Genomic DNA, 19208 nt, shown 5'->3' with positions numbered 1-19208 from the left:
ATACTCAATTTCCTTTCTTATTCGTAGTAGCCAACGTTTTGCAGTCAACTGATATAATCATTGATAGAGCTGGGAACAACTTTGCCAGATTTAAGAGATACTTCCTGATGTACTCAGACCATTATGTTCTGTCAAGTTATACAATAGATAAGGACAGTATAAGGTGAAAGAAAGATTCTTGGCAGTAGTTATAACTGCCCTGAAAACCAAGGGCTAGAGGAATGAGTTATGGGCCAAGAATTGAAAACAACACCACAACAGTATATTTATGCATACTTATTTTTAAAAAAATTGATTTTTTTTTCTATTGAGTTAACTACCACAAGATCTCTTAGGGTGTTTTTCTATTTCCAGTCCATATACTCAGAATATTCTCACAAGATCAATTCTGTTCTTCTAAACATGGACTTTAAGTCAAGGTTTATCTCAAAGATTTTAATGATCTATGTATGTATGTATGTATTTATGTATCTATCTATCTATCTACCTACCTATCTTTCTTTCTTTCTATTAGCTATTTATCATCTATACCTATCTACCTATCATCTATCTGTATCTATCATCTGTATATCTTATCTATCATCATTATCTATCTACCTATCTCAGCCTATCTATCTGATCAGCACTATTCCAGTACTCATAATCTCCTGCAGAAACATAGTATTAACTCCATTTATGAAAATCAATTATTTAATCAACGAAAGCCATCCTTCTTATAAAAAATATGAGCTATTCAAAATTTACATCTAAAGAATATGATTATAACACATTTTATGTCAGTTATTGAACTTGAACTCTGGGCTTGCGCACTGTCCCTCAGCTCTTCAGCATAAGGCTCTACTCCTTGAGCCACAGTGCCACTTCCGGCTTTTTCTGTTTATGTGGTGCTGAGGAATCAAACCCAGAACCTCATATATTCAAGGCAAGCACTCTACCACTACCCACCTTCCCAGCCCTTGTAACACATTTTTATGTAAGTATATCATCTGCTTCCTAAACTTCTATCAACACAAGATATTGCTCTCCTCCCACTCCTGAAACATGAATATGTTTGAGATGTTCCTGATGAAACAGGCTAATGGGCGACAATTATACTAGAGCTGATAACAATTGCCTAATTTGCAATTATTGGAAGAAAACAGGATTTGACTTCTAAGTAGAATAATATTAAACAATGGCTAACATTTTTGAATATAAGTTTATTTTAGAAAATCAGGAACATTTCAAATCATTTGTGTTTTTCATCAATATTATATGTTATGTATCATTTATTTTTCTCTTCTCTTTTATATTAACTTTCTTTGCTATCTTCCTTTTCATTTTTTTCCTTTAAATGTAGTTTACTTTGTATTGCTTCTCTCTTTTTTTCATACAAATTCTTCAACAATTTTCTCAGGAAGTTTTCTTTGTTTTTTTCTTTGTCGGTCACTATGCTTGAACTCAGGGGCCTGGGTGCTGTCTTTGGAGCTCTACTTCTTTGAGCTACACCATCATTTATGGTTTTCAGGTGGTTAGTTGGATAAGAGTCTCATGGACTTGCCTGATCCAGCTGCCCATGGAGCAGCATCCTCATATCTCAGCCTCCTGGTTGTCTAGGCTTACGCCTGAGCTACCAGCTCCCTGCTTTCTCAGTAAATTCTAAACTTTGTTTTCCTGACAGAACTACATTTTTTTCCCCGTCTTTCTACAGCTGGTTTGAAATACTGAACAAATTCCCTCTTTCATGCACCTTTTCCATTTCCTTTAGAAGTTTGCCCTCTGTCGTTGCCTGCTTTGCCGCATCATTTGAAATGAAACTGGCTTTGGGGATTGTTCAAAAATGCCTGAGCAGCAAAGAGTAGACATGGCTGGCACCCTACCTCAACAAAGCCAGCCTGTCTAACAAGCTCAGCAGTGAGAGTAATCTGATCTGAGCTCTTAGTTTACTTCCCTTGCTCTGATCTTTCCCATTTCCCTAGTAATGAAACAAGATCAACTATGTATAGCATGATCCAAGCAGTACACTAAGTGGCTATCCTGAGCCTAGACAATAGAGATGCTGATAATTTTTGTGATGGCTGTTTCTCTCACGTTTACAACTTCTACCTTACACAGTTTTCTTTATTCCAGCCACAATAACTTCATAAATATATTAACCTTTTTTTTGGAATCCTGACAGAAGAGTCTAGTTCGATCTTAAATTCTACAGAAGAGATTTATTTTCAACATCTGTCCTTAAAATGGCTCATTTCAGACATGGAAAAAAAAGAGAGAAAAATATTCTATCCTTAGACCAAACCATACTTAAATGGGGTCTTGAATTCCATCAAATTTTAGGTGGTTAAGACCTTTCCATGTATTTCATATATCATGCCTGTGGAAACTTGTAACAAATCTAATCTACTTCAGACAGAAAACACACGATCTCCATGCCCATTTAGCACAAATTGGCACAAGATTCTTTTCTGCACAATTCCAGGACACAAATTGTCAAAATCAACAGGTAAGACCCTAGATGAAGGACCAAGTATGGCTAATAGAACCCTTCCCTGTTTGATACATTCTCTCTTAACCTGGCCAGTTTCATCTCTCACTTTGTTCTCTATTGATAAGACATAAATCTGCAACCTTGCCATGCTTTTCTGATCTGTGGTCCTGTTACACATAGCCCTTAAGGAATATTACTTTATCTCACCTGCCTTTCCAAGATATCTGTCTTTAAGTTTGAGATACTTTGCAAAACAATTCCTATAAGTACATTAAAAACAACAGCAAGAAAGATAAAACCTCTCGTCCTTATCTTAGGGTTCATTTTGCTTAGCATCATCTTATGTGGTCATATATACATAGCTTTTGACCTTTTCTGCTTGTCCTAGACATGTACTAGTTATTACAAATCAGGGAAACCATAGGACCTATATTTCTTTGGGCCTGGCTTACTTCACTTAATATAATTTTTCCCAAGTCTTTTCATTTCCTAACAAATGGGTGGTATCATTCTTTCTGATGGAGGCATAGAATTTATATCTATCTATATAGACATATATTATATAATGTATATAATATATATGGCATCTGTGTTGTAATGTACTATGTGATATTTTTTGTTTCTTTTGTTTGTTCTTCCCCCATGATATAACCCCTGTTTTCACTGTATTTGATTCCAGTGCTCTACTTTTTTTTTTTTTTTTTTTTTTTTTGGTCGCTAGTCGGTTTTGAACTCTGGCCTTGGGCGCTGTCCCTGTGCTCTTCAGCTCAAGGCGAGCACTCACTTGAGCCACAGCACCACTTCCAGATATCTAGTGGTTTATTGGAGATAAGAGTTTGATGGACTTTACTTCCAGGGCTGGCTTTCAACCGTGATCCTCAGATTTCAGCCTCCTGATTAGCTAGGATTACAGACTTGAGCCACCCGCGCCTGGCCAGTGCTCTGCATCTTGTATATACAGATTTCTAATTTGGGGAGGGGAAGGGAAATAACAAAATGCTGAAATAAGGATACAGGTTGATCCATTGTAGCAATGAGATGTACAAGACACTATGTTGACACCAACCTTTACAACTTCATGGGGGTGGGGTGGGGAAAGGGAGGAATTGCAGAGGTGGGGAGGGAAGGGATGGTAGGAGAAAAACAAAGAAGGGGGTAACAATGCTCAATAGTAAATGTACTCATTATCTTACTCATATAACTCTAACCCCTCTATACAGTATCTTTACAATAATATATATATTTAATTTAAAAAATTCCTATAGAGATGATACCATCTGCTTCCTTCTTGACTCTCAATGAAGTTGTATGCATATGTCAATATTTTATTTGTCTTCATCTTTATCCCTTCTAGACTCTGAGGTCCTTCGTAAGTTGACTTCAACCATGGTGTTTGGCATGGATAAAGTACAAGGAATACTGACAGGATTAGCTGGAATTTTGTATCATTACTTCCACTGGAGACTTCTGCCACATTTGCTTACTGGTAGCAATATTTTTCTGAATTATTTAACCTCTTTCTCCAGTAGAAAAATTATGTTTGAAATAGTAGCTACTACCTAGAGACATTGAGATTAGTAAAGCATAAAATGTAAGTATGCTTAGAATTTGATGGTACATAAACACACACATTTGAAATGAGAGAAGGTACTGTTCATATGATCATTATTATAGTTATTGGTTTGTATTCTCTTTAAAGCCAAAATGCATAAGAATTACCAATGTTGAATTTCTAAAGTTATGCAGATTTTAATTTTGTAGTATATTTTGTTTGTTGTCAGAGCAAAACAGGCTTACTTCTCAATTTCATTATTTTTCTCTTGAACATTGAATCAAGGTCTAAATAAGTAATGAAACTCAGTACACACACTGTGTATTTAAAAATCAACGAAAATATTTTGAGTGTTTTGCCACATCTATTTCCCAGGTTTTCTCTTCCTACAGAAACTAATTAATGTTCATTAAAATATTTCTCTTTGGAAATATTTGCATGTTTATTATGTTTCAAATAATATCATGGTATGAGTTCATTTTGTCTCTTTTTTAGTGGATTCTCCCTTGTATTGGCTTTTCCTGCTTCATTATTTCCACAATCAAGCCAAGGCAGTTAGTCTTGTATCATTCTGATCATTGTAAGTCTGAAAACAGCTAAAGTAATTTTACATCATTTGTTTGACTCTTGGAACTGCCTAGAGCTTTGTCAAACAATTTTAAAATATAGTTGTGGTGGTTTGCTCAAAGTACATTTGAAAGTGTCTCATAAATGGCTTTTTGGATTGTTCTTCCTAAGATGGGAAACCAAAAACACAGACCATTTTATTGAAGCTTCCATGAAGTAAAACTTTGAGGTTTTAGTAGACCAAAGAGTTCTCAAAAGTAATTTGCATTTTTCTTCTTTCCTGGTTTCATGAGTAACATATAAAGGTTTCCTCAATATTTAAAACTATGCTTACTGTTCTCTTCCCACAACTAATTGAAGATACAAAAGTTGCACCCACACACAACCACAACAACCGCAGAATGATGGTACGGTGGCCTGTGGTTGGCAGTGATTGATTATGTCTGAAATGTTTGCAATTAAGCTGAAGCGAGGGGAAATAGGCCACTCTTTATAAGTGGTTGACTCCTGTTTTTCCATTGCTTAACCACATTGTTATATACAAATAAGATTTTCCTTAAAATTCCCAATTTAATCCAAGTGTCTGTTCACCCAAGATAATAGGATTTAACTCTACTGTCTGTTTTCAGTAGTATCTCAAGAAATAAAAAGGTGTGTGTGTGTGTGTGTGTGTGTGTGTGTGTGTGTGTGTGTGTGTAGGCACTGGGGCTTGAACTTAGAGCCTAGCACAATTCTTTAGTTTTTTCACTCAAGGATTATGTTTTAACCTTTGAGTCATAGTACCTTGTCAGGCTTTTTTTATGTCTACTGGGAGGTAACACCTCAAAGTCTTTGCACATGCTGGCTTCAAACAGCGACCTTAAAATTTTAGCTTCCTTCCTCAAATCTCAGCACCCACCTTGGGTAACATGTTTTCATTTAGTTTTATAAAACAGGAAAGATGTTCATTTGGGATAAGTTTAAAAAAGAGTAATGGTGGACAGTACAGAAAAATAGACGTTATAATTTTCTCAGTACATCAAGGGAAAAGCAAGTTACCAAATGCTATTATAGATGCCATAAAATATAAATCTTGTGTGTATAAACCAGACTCTGGAGTAATATTTTTCTCCTACTATAAATAAATAATAGAAAATTCAAAGAAACACAAACCATCAAAAAGGTTTTAATTAATAGTATCAAGAAATCAATTAAATTGACCCACATAAATTGTTTTACAGGCCATATTTCATAAAGAATCTATTAAATGAGTAAAAGGAAATAAACCATAGGACTGTCACTTGTGTTACCATTGTCTTCTTTATTTTCAGTTATACATCAATTAAAAAAATTTCCAGACTGCATTTGATTTACCTCCCTAGGAAAATCAAATGTGTAAAAAGATTTTCATTCATACCTAAATTACTCCACAAATAAATTTCAATGAAATAAAACTAAGAATAAAGAAAAGTATCACTCTTCTTTTTACTTAATGGTGGATTCCCATTCAATTCCTCTGAGGTGTTAGCCTAATCATCTACCCCTGTTTCATAACAGACCCCAACACTGTCTCGCAAGTCTAGGATACCAATTAGAAAATTATGGAAAAAATTATGGAAAAGGCAGGAAATTCCCATGAAAGAAAGAGTTTTAGTTCATCTTATAAATATGTAAAAGTAAAGTATTTAGCTAAAATCAGTAAAAAATTCTAACCATTTATTAAGTTCCTTGTATGATATGTGAAACATTTTGCTTTAAAGATGTATGAAGTTTCTTTGAATTTTAAATGATCTTTTCTACTTGGTTATTGCATTCTGGTATAACTGTCTTAAAATAAGATATAATTGGTTTCAGGGCCATTTTTTCTTAGAGAACCAATAGATTCTTCCAACTAGTAGATGGAATAAGGATAGATCTTTAGGTCTTAATATTCTAAGCTTCTAACTCTGTTGTTTCAAATTTAGTATTCTATTCCAAATAGCTTTATTTCATGTACTTGTTTGTTGTACACACATTTATCCTACACATATGTTTTATAATGAAAGTTATTCTTGGATGAACTAGAAAGGAATAGACAAATGTTTATGCCTTTACATTTTAATACAAACAAAACAACCTGTCATATGGTGATAAGGGTCCAGAAATAAGACTAAATAAGGAGTTGCACAAGAAGTGTAGGATGTGGGTAGTGGTTTAAATTCTATTCATAGCAATCTAAACACATTCTTTGTTCAGTGGGGCCAAAGATTGTTAGTTCGTAGATTGAAGCTGAAAAATATCTCATGCTCATAGGTACAGACATGAGCAGATCAGTTTCACCATTACTAGTTCCCAGACATAGCTATTTATCCCACACAGCTGTTAATTACAAGTGTCGTTTCCCAGGATTAATTAAATGTTGCCTTGACCTTTGTCTTTTCTTTGTTTCATATTACAATCCTTGAACCAAGCCATACCACTTTTTCTAAGTGGTTCTTAATCCCTCTGGTACTTTCTGTAGTGTAAAATTACATTTTTCAGTTTCCTTGATTTGCAGTTTGGGGTGCTGTGGAGACTTAATCCTAAGGCAAATTCACTATCTGAAAAACTCCCATTTTCACATCTGTCTAGATGATAGTTTGTCACACTTAGCAAATGTGACAAATTTTACAAAGCATGTCTTTTTTTTTCCCCACACTGAGGTCATCACAGAACTTCAAAAGAAATCAGATATCATATTCAATATTTCTTCTCAGTCTTACATTTGCATCTAAATCTCTTGGTTAACTGTAGAAAAAAAAATTGTATCTAGAAACCATTCATATCAGGAGTTGTATACAACTACCCAGAGTGGACTATTGCATTGACACTTTTCAGTGTCTTCTAAGATGTTTCTTTTCTGTAGCTGGAGAACATGCACCTCTTTTTCTCAAAGCATTCTAGCAATCCTTATGAACATAACCATCCCAGGTATATTCGGTTAAAATTTTCAAATTTCCACAAGATCCTAGGTCACAGAAATGCATATTAAACTTTGATATTCAATGCCCTGGATAGACACTTTCTTTCTGTGGGTAAGTCATTAGGAATGGAGAAGTTCAGTTTTTGTCCTCAGTCTTCTAAGCAGCCAGAAAGAATTGGGCCGTCTTTAGGTACTTCCATGATCACATATACTTTTAACATGAGGGACTGACAGTAACATAAGAGAGTGCAGTCTTGAGGCAAATTGAAAAAAAAAATGTCTACCTGGCCTAATTTTAAAAAGGGGAATTATATATTACTGTAAAATGAAAATTATAAAATAATTTAAAGAGAAATTATTTTAAAAATACCATTAAGCCAGGCACCAGTGGCTCACAGCTGAGCTAGATCCTCAGGTGGATCAAAGTGGCTCAGAGTCAGCCCAGGCTGGAAAGCCTGTGATACTCTTGTCTCCAAATAATTCCTCAGCCCCCTACTCAAATAAAAGCCAGAAGTGGAGCTGTGTCTCAGGTAATAGAGCATTAGCCATGAACAAAGAAACTCAAGACTGGGGCACAGTGGCTAAGACCTGAGTTCAAGACCCTGGGCAGGCATCAAAAATAAATAAATAAATGTGTGTGTGGGGGCTGGTGTTTATAAAAGATAAAATATAAATTAATTTTTGAAGAAATATATATTAAAGAAATGTAATACAGTCAAAGACCATAAGCAAAAATTACTGATCATTTATTCCTACTTCAGTGAAGATATGAAAAATCGAGTGTTACATTTGTCTAATACAAATATCTAAAAATATTGATGCCATATAATAGGGTTTCTCAAGAAGACTTGAATCAAGTTTTTAATTTTTTTATCTTATGTAGTAAGTTCTACTTGCTCAATTCTGGTTTTCTTATATATTATCAAGCACTAGAGTAGATTTTATTCCATTCTTTTGGACATTATTTGATGCTAAATATGTGCAAGTTATATAGCATAGTTTAAAGCTGCTTTGTTACCAATTAAAAGGCCTGGGAGAATTCTTCACTTTTTTTTTCTTTTAAGCTACCAACTCTGTTTATTACAAGTAGCAGAGAGAACAGGTAGTCTTGTCGATGACAAGCACAGAGGCCTTTGTATGTGCTTGTTAAGTGCTCTTGCATTGAAGAGGAATGAAGACTTCTTTCCACCCTCAGACACAATCAAGAAAATTTAAAAAAATACTTTCATGAGGAAAAAAAAGTGCACATATTTAGATTAAGCTTCTCTAACATGAATGGATTGATAGCATCATTTATAATGGGAAAAATCTTCAGGCTCAGTGTTTTAGGCAGGGACAAATGAGTGTTTTCCTCTTACATTTTCAGTCATTATCAAGTTAAGGAAGCAACTATTTGAGTGCATATTTAGTGCTGTAGCTTTTTTCCCAAAAACCTTAAGAAAAAAAAGTACAGCCGAAGACAGTGCCACACATCTCCTTGGAGCTATAAACTGTCTCATTGATTTTATGTGAACTGTCTGTGTAGCAATCCCACCTCTACCTAAGGAATTTCACAGCACATGTCCCTCTCCAAATTTCTCACTCAAAAACTTGGGGGTTTTTTGCTTTTTTTTTTTATAAGAAATTACTCTCCTCAAGACCTTCCTCAAGGTTTTCTTTTCTCATTCTTGAATTCAGCTTATATTTGATACATTGAGCTAAGCATACTGATAAATTATTTTCTAAGTCATAGGTGATGAATTACAACATCTTGTGTTGAATTCTAGCCAAACACACATGTATGGAAAGAAAAACTGAATTGGAAATTATGAACACTTTTAAGTTTGACATATCAAATTTAAGATTGAGATTTAGTCTTTTTCTATTTTCAGTCTTATGATATTCATCTTTTATCTATATATCTGTCTGTCATCTATCTATCTATACTAGGGTACACAGAAGATAAAAGTGTGTGTGTGTGTGTGTGTGTGTGTGTGTGTGTGTGTGTGTGCATGATAGCATAAACAAATCCAACAAACAGTTTTTGAAAGGAGCCGACAGAGTTGCTAAGTGAATATAATAGAGGAGGTCAATATAATTTTTGATTACCCAGTATAATTATATAGAATTATCAAAATGAAATTCCTTTCTACTATTGACATACTCTAATATAAATCATAAAAATAAAACTAAAGAAACATAAATAATATAACCAAGATACACAAACTGTAACGTTAAAAACAACTTGTAAAGGAAAACGTTTCATTCCTTGTTCAAAAGTGCATTTGTTAGCTAACGAAAATAAGGAAGGAAGAAGAGACAATTTCTAATAGAAATGGAGAAAGAAAAAAATCTGCTAAGAAAGGAAAAAAGAAAAAGAGAAGAGGTTAGGCAGTTACAGTGACATATTAGCATGCTATAATTTCCCTTGATTACAGAAAGAGGGATAAATATGGATGGTATTAATCTCTCTGCATTTATTTAATGATCCATGGAAGCCATATCGAAAGACCTTTAAAGCTTTTAGACCAAATACCTAGTTTAAGGTGAGATATACCCATTGGTCCTTCACTACTTACCATATAGCAAGGTGCTTGGAAGCAGCTATTGGATGAAGCCCTGTAGGATGAGATACTGGGGTACATATAGTGCCTTCCACCCTTGAGGAAAGTTCCCTTCTTTTCATTGATTTGTGATACAACACAAATGTCTCCTGACATTGCTTATCAATCAATGGGAAATGGAATTCCCGAAACACTTTGTAGGACGACCCATATGCACATATTTTTATAATACATTGCCCTCCACTTGCCAAGTCATATCTGTAACTAATCAATTTGAAACAAGTTAAGCCAATAATTCTATTACTATGTGTGCTCTGCAAGGTAAACTAAGGTGTTAACTTTAAATAAAAGATTAAAAATAATTTAAATGACAAGAGAGGAAACAAACAAGCAATACCATTGACCAATAATAATTCATATGCCTGAATAATGAACAAGCTATTTCACTTAGCACAAAAGGGAAAAGATAAGAGCTTCATATTTAAATACACTTAGAACTCAAAAAAATTAAATCCCCCCAAAACAAACCCTTAAAGAAACAACTACCCCATTAATAAGTAGTTTAAAGAATTAAAAGAGAGACTTCTCTGAAGAGGAAATAAGAATGACCAATAGACAAATGAAGAAATGGTCAACATCTCTGGCCATAAAAGAAATGCAAATCCAAATAACATTGAGATTCCACCTCACCCCAGTTAGAAGGACTATAATCAAGAAATCTAAAACAACAGTTGCTAGAGGGAACATGGCCAAAATGAACCCTACTGCATTGTTGGTGGGAGTGTAAACTTGTTCAACCACTCTAGAAAGAAGTATGGAGGTTCCTCAAAAGACTGGACATAGAGTTTCTCTACGACCCAGTAATCCCACATCTGGACATTTACCCAAATGACCACAAACAAGGCCATACTAAAGCTACCAGCATAATTACTTTTATTGAAGCATTATTTGCCATAGCTAAGATATGGAACAAACCCAGATATCTCTCAGTAGATGAATGTGATACATAAGTATATATTTGTTAGGTACATAGATAGGTAGATAGATATGTATATATGTATGCACACATACATATAAATACATATATATATATATATATATATATATATATATATAATGGAATTCTATGCCTCCATCAGAAAGAATGACACCACACCATTTATTAGGAAATGGAAAGATTTGGGAAAAATCATATTTAAGTAAGTAAGCCAGACTCAAAGGAACATAGGTCCCGTAGTTTCCCTTATTTGCAATCATTGTATACCTCCAAGATAAACTTAGCAGATGAACAGAATAGCTCAAAAGCTATGTACATATGACTATTAAGATGATGCTAAATGAAATGAACTCCAAGACATGGACACAATAGGTTTTTCTTGGTTGTTGCTGGTTTTAATGTACTATGTGATTTTTTGTTTCTTTTCTATGTCCTTCCCCCATAGTATAACCTCTGTTGTTACTGTATTTCTATCCTGGTATTGTATATATGCTTATTGGAATTAGGGAAGGGAAAGGGACCAACAAAATGGTGGGGCAAAGGGCAAGTGGGAAACCAATGTAACAGTGATATACACAAGAAGATAATGTTGGAAACAATCTGTATAACTTGTGGGGGGGGTGGTTGAGGGAGAGAGAAAGTAGGAGAAAATAAAGAGAAGTGGTAACAAGGTTGACAAGAAATGTACTCATTACTTATGTAACTGAAACCCCTCTGTATATCACCTTGACAATAAAAAAGATCAACAAATAAACAAACAAACAAACAAATAAATAAATTCATTACTAACACTCAAGAAGATATTTTCTATGTTCTACTAAATCTGACAACATAAGAATTTCCTTTCTCTTCTTTTTTTTATTGTGAAAATACTGTACAGAGGGGCTACAATTACATGGGCAAGATAATGAGTACATTTCTTATCAAGCATTGTAGCCTCCTCCTTTGTTTCCCCTTCCCATCCCTTCCCACCCTCCCTCCGACCCCCACCCAATCCTCCCTCATTGTTGCAATGGATCCACCTGTATCCCTATTTAAACAATTTGTTTCTTCTTCCAAGTATTTACTACTTCCGTACATTCTTGTGAGTTTCTTCAGGAGTGGCAACAGAAAACAACATAAAAAGGGTAATGTACAAGCAAATTAAAATTTGTAGTAATTGCTTTTTGTTACCAATTGGACAGATATTGGTCTTTTATGCATTTGATGGATTCTACATGCATATATTTTAGGGAGGTCACTTTTATCCTGACTTCAAGGATAATACAACTCCAGTTTGTGTGTGTGTGTGTGTGTGTGTGTGTGTGTGTGTGCGTGTGTGTGCATGCACACCTGTCTGTCCTTGGGCTTGAACATGGAGCCTGAGTGCTTTCCTATGCTTTCTTGTTCAAGGCTATTGCTTTACCACTTGAGCCACAGCAAATCCTTTTTTTGGGGGGGGCTTATTAATTGGAGATAAGTATCTCTTAGACTTTTACACCCAGCTTGTTTATAACCTTGGTCCTCAGATCTGTCTCCTGAGAAGCTAGGATTACAAATGTGAACTACCAGTGCCTGGAAAAAACTATTATTTTTATTTAAGTTGTGCTTTAAGTTTGTGCTTTGCCAATAGAATGTTAGAGATTCTGCAGAAAGAGCTCCTTGGAAAAGTTTCTTCACTTTTTAAATCAAATAAAAGAGTGATGTGTCTTGTCTCTAAATAATACTTGGACCCACAGAAGTGATTTTGTATACTACAATAAAGACATTAAAGCAGAAATATAACAGACACATAAAAAATACCCAACATTAGAGCCTTGCTAATATCTTTAAGACATTGATAAAATCAAATTTATAATGTTTTACTATCAATTATTGATAATGATTTAAATCTATGCAATAAGATGTGATTTTTCTTTTCCTAGTAAAGATTGGCTAAGGAATATAAAAATATCTTCCAACCATTCTCAATGATGGAAGTTTAATTTAATACTTATGCAAATGTAATGTTAAACTTTAATCAAATATCCAAAGCCTATAGGTCTTACATTTTGCATATATTATAGTAGGAATAGTAAGGAATAATAAGAAATAGTCTATACTTCTCACTTTCTCTGATTGTAAGACTAGGTAGGCTATTAAAATAGTCTCTTTTTTATTATTGAGAAATTTGTGTAAAAATACAAGAGATAGCTCTACTCTAACTCAATTGCATTTTAATAAAACATATATATTAGATTGTTAACCACTTGTCCTAAAGGAATAACACAAAGCTACCTTCAATCATACTTAGCCAAATTTGGTAGTTCTGAAGGAGCAAAGAACAACTAAATAGGCCCAGCTTTCCTCCCTTTTACTTACACAGTGATCTAATTTAAGATCAAAATTTCCACTCAGTAAATCTCTAAGGAAATAATTCTAGATGAAGGAAGTACAGAGAAAAAAGAAATGGTGGTAAGAAATAAAATTGATGGGAGAGAAACAAAAATTGAGAAATGGAAGAGATGAGAAAAGGCATTAAATGTCTTCAGGTAGTAGTTTGTTACACACAAGCATGGTACAACATTCTCTCACAATGCATACTGTGTATGTTCTTTGTATACCTGTGGTCAGTTATTTAGGAATCACATCCATGGTGACCCAAAGTGGAATCGCATATGTCATCCTGTGTGTTTTTGAGAGTCTAAAACAAATGAACACAGGTCAGATTATAACAGAAGAAAAGTTATGACACAAAGAAAAAGGAACTGGTTGAAGTGGAAGTTGTCCCGATTATAAGATCTTGACCAATTTGTACAACCTAATCATCAGTAACTTACAAAGATTCCTTCCTAGGAAGAATCTTACTGAAGGCAGAGTATTATGGGAAGGCAAGATAAGAACACTCCCATGAGAAGCATATTGAAATGCATTATGCATATGTTCTGTAAATCCCCCAATCTCCTGTCTCAGCAGCCTTGGATGACAAGCTTCTGGAACTCACCATTTCCTGTGAGCTGATAGAGTTTTCCAGCTGGGGTGCAAAGACTCTCACTAGGATTGGCCTAGAGTATTTGCTGAGAAAAAGTTAAAATAAAAATACCCTCAGTTTATTTAACTTACTTAACTTTCTAAATAATTTTATTCAATGCCATTATTCACAAATAGTAACTAGTCTTCTGTATCAAATATTTCCTTCATATTCAAGAGCAGCATTTACTCCATAGACATTAGGCACTGAATTTTAGAAAATAGTGGATTCTGAGTCAAGAATAGGTTAAATAGGTATGTTTTTAATGAGGAGGGAGTAGTACTTGAATCCTGTTTGTAGAAAGATGTCAAGTTCTCCTTTGCCAAATAGCCCATGCAGTCCCTGTCAAGTTTCATTGCTGTCATTTACTGGAGTTTACTGGAGGAATGAGTGATTGATTTATGAGCCAGGTGGTATGTGCAATAAGAACTCACCTCCAAATCTCAGAGAGTAAAGTGATAAAGGCTGCATAGGTTTATTGAAGGGTGACTGAGAGATCAGCCATCACTGGAGTTTAAAATGCATTGAATTATGCACAGTGAAGAGCCAAAAATATTTGGTATGAAGCATTTATGGTGACCTCTACATTTCATAGCAAAAGCAAATTTTAAACTTTCCACACATACAAATATAAATCAGTAACACTATACAAAAATCACTCTATGATAATTTATTCTTAATATTTTATTTATCATATTTTAGCCATAAGTATATGTACACTAAGAGACAGAGGTCATTCATACTTCATCCAAGACAGCATGACCCAAATAACTTTGGTGAGGGCTAAGACAGTATCACATTCACCCCTAATTTCTTGCATGAAATATGATTGCTGCAGTTCATATAATTTCTATAAAAATAGCTGTAAATATATTTCATAAGGATCCTTGAAAAATGTGGATAGCCATTTCTGATAGTGGATTTTAATTTTTGAAACTTCAAATGCATCCTAATTGCCCTTGGTTACTATGTAAATTTTATTCAGTCTCAGTAACATATAACTGAAAAAAAAGTCTTGTTTTACTTCAATAGCTTATGGAGTTCATTTCAGTTATGAGATGTGACTTGTTTATCTATCTCAAGTTGGCTCTGAGGAGTATCCCTCCCATTACCAAAGAAATAAGACAGAAATAAGAATCAATGTCTTAATCCTGTAATTCTAGTTCATCAGGAGGCTGAGATCCAATGATTCCAAGCTGAAAAAGTCATGCAGTTCTATCTCTAATGAAACAGGAAAAAATACCAGAGTAAAATTGTGGCTTAAGTGGTAATGTGCAAGCAAAGAAAGGTTAGAAGGAAGGGAGGACAGAAGGGAGGAAGGAAGGGAAGAAAGAAGAAAGAAAAGGAGGAAGGAAGGAAGAGAGGAAGGGGAGGAAGGTGGGAGAGAGAAAGAGGAAGGGATGGAAGGAGTGAAGTAGGGAAGGAGAAAGGGGGGAGAAGCAAGTAAGCAAGCAATCAAGGAAGGAAAAAAGAATAAGAAGATGTACAATGATGTGTGCAATGATGTGTCTGGACCAAGAAACCTAGGATTCAACCTAAGGTATTCAGAAACCTGTACTCAGAACTGATTTATTATTAGTTCCAAGATTTCCATTGGGTCAAAGTAAGTGACATGGCCAAACTAGAATCAAATGGTAGAACAATTCTCCAGAAACAATGACATTTTTACAACTTTCATAACAAGATCATTTAACATAAAAAAAGTTGCACAATGATTGTTGCCATTCTTAAAAACTAACAGGTGCACCCTTCCGCTAGATAAATGTTAACTCATGCTTATATGTGACATTGCTTTTTATACTAGTTTAACCTTTCAAATGCCCATTCACTGAAATTATATAGACAGAAACCCACAATGAAATCCTCAGCAAACGTCTCTAATAATCTGCTACTTTAATAAAAATCATTGTGTTCTAATATCCCTAATGGGCACTGAGAACAAAAGAAAGGAATTAGACTGTACTCTACTCCCAAAAATTTAGGCAGAGTAAAAACACAACAAAAAGGAACTTAATTTAATAGTTATTTTGAATCAAAATTAAAGAATGCTGATTCTCAGAACATGAACCCAAACTGTGATATTTGTTTTTTCCCCTTCATTTATAAAAAAATTATACAGATATATTTCAGTGTATACCTGCAGATTATACTTTAGAGAGCTTAATCAAAAAATGGTTCACAGAGATATGATAGAAAAAAGTGAGCTAGAATGTTTTATAGAGTAAGTAAATGCAGAAAGAATTTTTAAAAATCTTAAAGAGAATTTAAGCTTTTCCTGTTATCTGGTTAAACTGTCACCATAAAAATGTGTTAGTGGGGAATCTGTATGAGTGACAAGGTACCTCTCTGAGCACAGACAATCAGAATAAGTTAGAATAACACAGGCCATTATCTTGATAGCTTTAAGATGCATCATCATTTTCTCTGAATTTTATTAAGCAATTTTAAAGTTTATTGGCAATGGATAAAAGCTGCTACCAGGACAGAACCCATGTTGGCTTCTGCCGTGCAAAGATCTAACAGTGATTTTGTTCAGGAAGCATATGCCCTCTTAATTACAGAAAGCATTAAGTTACTTACAGAAGAATCAGGAACCATATGGCCCATTAGAAGTAGAAATCACAAGGTAATAGATGCTAGGTTTTCTATGCTTTCTAACTAAGCAGTCATGCAGCGAAGCAGAGGATTCTGTTTACAAGCTAGGAACCAGGGCAGAATTGCATCTCTTCACTTAGCTCCCTTTAAAAAACCCTAAAAAACAACAAACAAAAATATTGCTTTAAGAAAGGATACAGGAGAGCAGTACCCATTTTTATCATTTGAACCTAATTTAGCATATCTCTGGAGGAGTACATCTTGGATTGGACCATGGCACTCTATTTATTCACAGAAATCTGGGCTCCTCTAAGGGGAAACTTCTCTCCTATAAAGCTGGGGTGGCCTCTTCTTCAATTTAGCACATTCTTACTTAAGATAGAATTGAGTTATGCAATGTATGTCTGGGTAAAGCATGCCTCAACATGAATATTATATTTCTACAAAGAAAGTTTCTCTTTATTAATGTCATTACTCTATACATAACAAATCCTAATTATGCATAACTCAGTGACCAAGGAGTTTGATTTACTTAGGTGATTAAAAATAAACCAAGCATGAGAACTATGTTTGTTTGAGTCTGGCTTACTTTACTTAATATGATTTTTTTTCCATGTCTTTCCATTTCCTTTCAAATGATGGAAGCATAGAATTCATATATATATATATATATATATATATATATATTATATATAAAATCACATTTTCTTGATCCATTCATCTACTGGGGAGCATCTGGGTTGGTTCCATATCTTAGCTATGGTGAATAATGCTGCGATAACCATAGTTGTGCTGGTAGCTTTAATATGGTCTTGTTTGTGATCATATCAGTAAATACCCCAAAGTGGGATTGCTGGGTCATAGGGGAGTTCTATGTGGAGTCTTTTGAGGAACTTCCATACTGCTTGCCAGAGTGGTTGAACAAGTTTACACTCCCACCAACAGTGCCAGTAGCATTCCCTTTTAGCATTCCCTCCAGCATCTGTTGTTATTAGTTTTCTTCCTTATAGCCATTCTAACTGGAGTTTGTTGGAATGTTTTTGTCTCCTTGTATGTTCTTCCCACTATGGTATATCCCCCATTGTCACTGAGTGTGATTTTGGTACCCTGGTATTGTATGTATGTCTATTTGAATTAGGGAAAGGAAGGGGAACGACATTATAGTGAGACAAAGGACGAGGAGGGAACCAATGCAACAGAACAGATAATATCTTGGAAATGATATGGACAACTTGGGGGGGTTGCTGGGAGGAAGGAAAGTGGGAGAAAAATAAGGAAAGGGGTAACAAGTTTGACAAGAAATATAGTTTTTACCTTATTTATGTAACTGTAACCCCTCTGTAAATCACCTTGATAAGAAAAATAAATAAATAAACCAGTTTTTTTTTACAATTGGTATCAATACCAGGATAAATTCTTCAGATATTTTCCTTCAAAAACTGAGTATTTATTTTATTTTACAGAATGTACATTTTCAGATGTGTAGTGTTGGACCACATTTGTTATACTATTTTTGTTTATTGTAAAGGTGATGGACAAGGAAGCTACAATTACAAAGTAAGGTAATACGTACATTTGTTTTTCCCCACTATTTGGCTATTTCATGAACCACTGTATTCTCCATCCTGTAAAATACTTGTATTTTATTCTTTCCTTCAGTTCATGGAGATATATAAATGTCTTTTGGCCTATGTGGTAAATACCAGATTTCTTGGAAAAAATAAAATTTATTCTAGGAATAAAACAGAATGGCATGTTCTTCCAAAAAGAGAGCTTTTCAATAAATTTCACTAGTCTTTTCAGGAAATAAAGATGGAGATTATTTTAAATGATTATATTGATTATAAATGTGTAAAATTAAGTAAGTTTCCTGAACAAAATTTATCCATGAATCATCTCACATCATTTTTTTTGATTGTGGTACTGGTGTTTGAACTCAGGACCTCATGGTTTCTAAGCAAATATTCTTCCATTTGAGCCAACCTATCAGTATAATTTTAATGTATGATAAGTAAGAAAAAAAGATGATGATAAAAAATTATTGTGAGCCAAACCTCTTTGGAACATTTTCATTTATAAACTATCATATCCAGAAATTATATATTTACATATAGTATAGTATATATATTATATATTTGTAAAGAATAGTGTGTGTGCCTTACTACCACAGGTATAAGCAGTAATTTATGCATTTGCTCTTGGAATAGTTGTGTATAATTTTATTGATTGTCCTGCCTCAAGCTTCTTCATGTCAGAAGTCATTGAAGAGCAAGATGAGTAGGAAAGTAAGGCAAAGATATCCTTTTGTTAAAAGGTAGCACTTCATAGATGATATTTTATTGTCCATTCCAACTATGACAACCATATTTAGTCATTCCACTTCACTTGGTTTGGTGTAAAAAAAAATCCTCTCTAAAATGATTTCTCAGATTCACCACAACAATCAATAATTTCCAGGAAGCCACGGGAATCTTGGAGTGTTTCTGTTTTGGCTGTGTGTGTGTGTGTGTGTGTGTGTGTGTGTGTGGTTGTATGTGTTGTATATGTGTATGTGTGTACTATATGTGTGTGCGTGTGT

This window comes from Dipodomys spectabilis, unplaced genomic scaffold (genome assembly GCF_019054845.1).
Source record: "Dipodomys spectabilis isolate Male_0828 unplaced genomic scaffold, ASM1905484v1 ptg000157l, whole genome shotgun sequence".
In the NCBI taxonomy this organism is placed as follows: domain Eukaryota; kingdom Metazoa; phylum Chordata; class Mammalia; order Rodentia; family Heteromyidae; genus Dipodomys; species Dipodomys spectabilis.
This window is presented reverse-complemented; position numbering follows the sequence as displayed.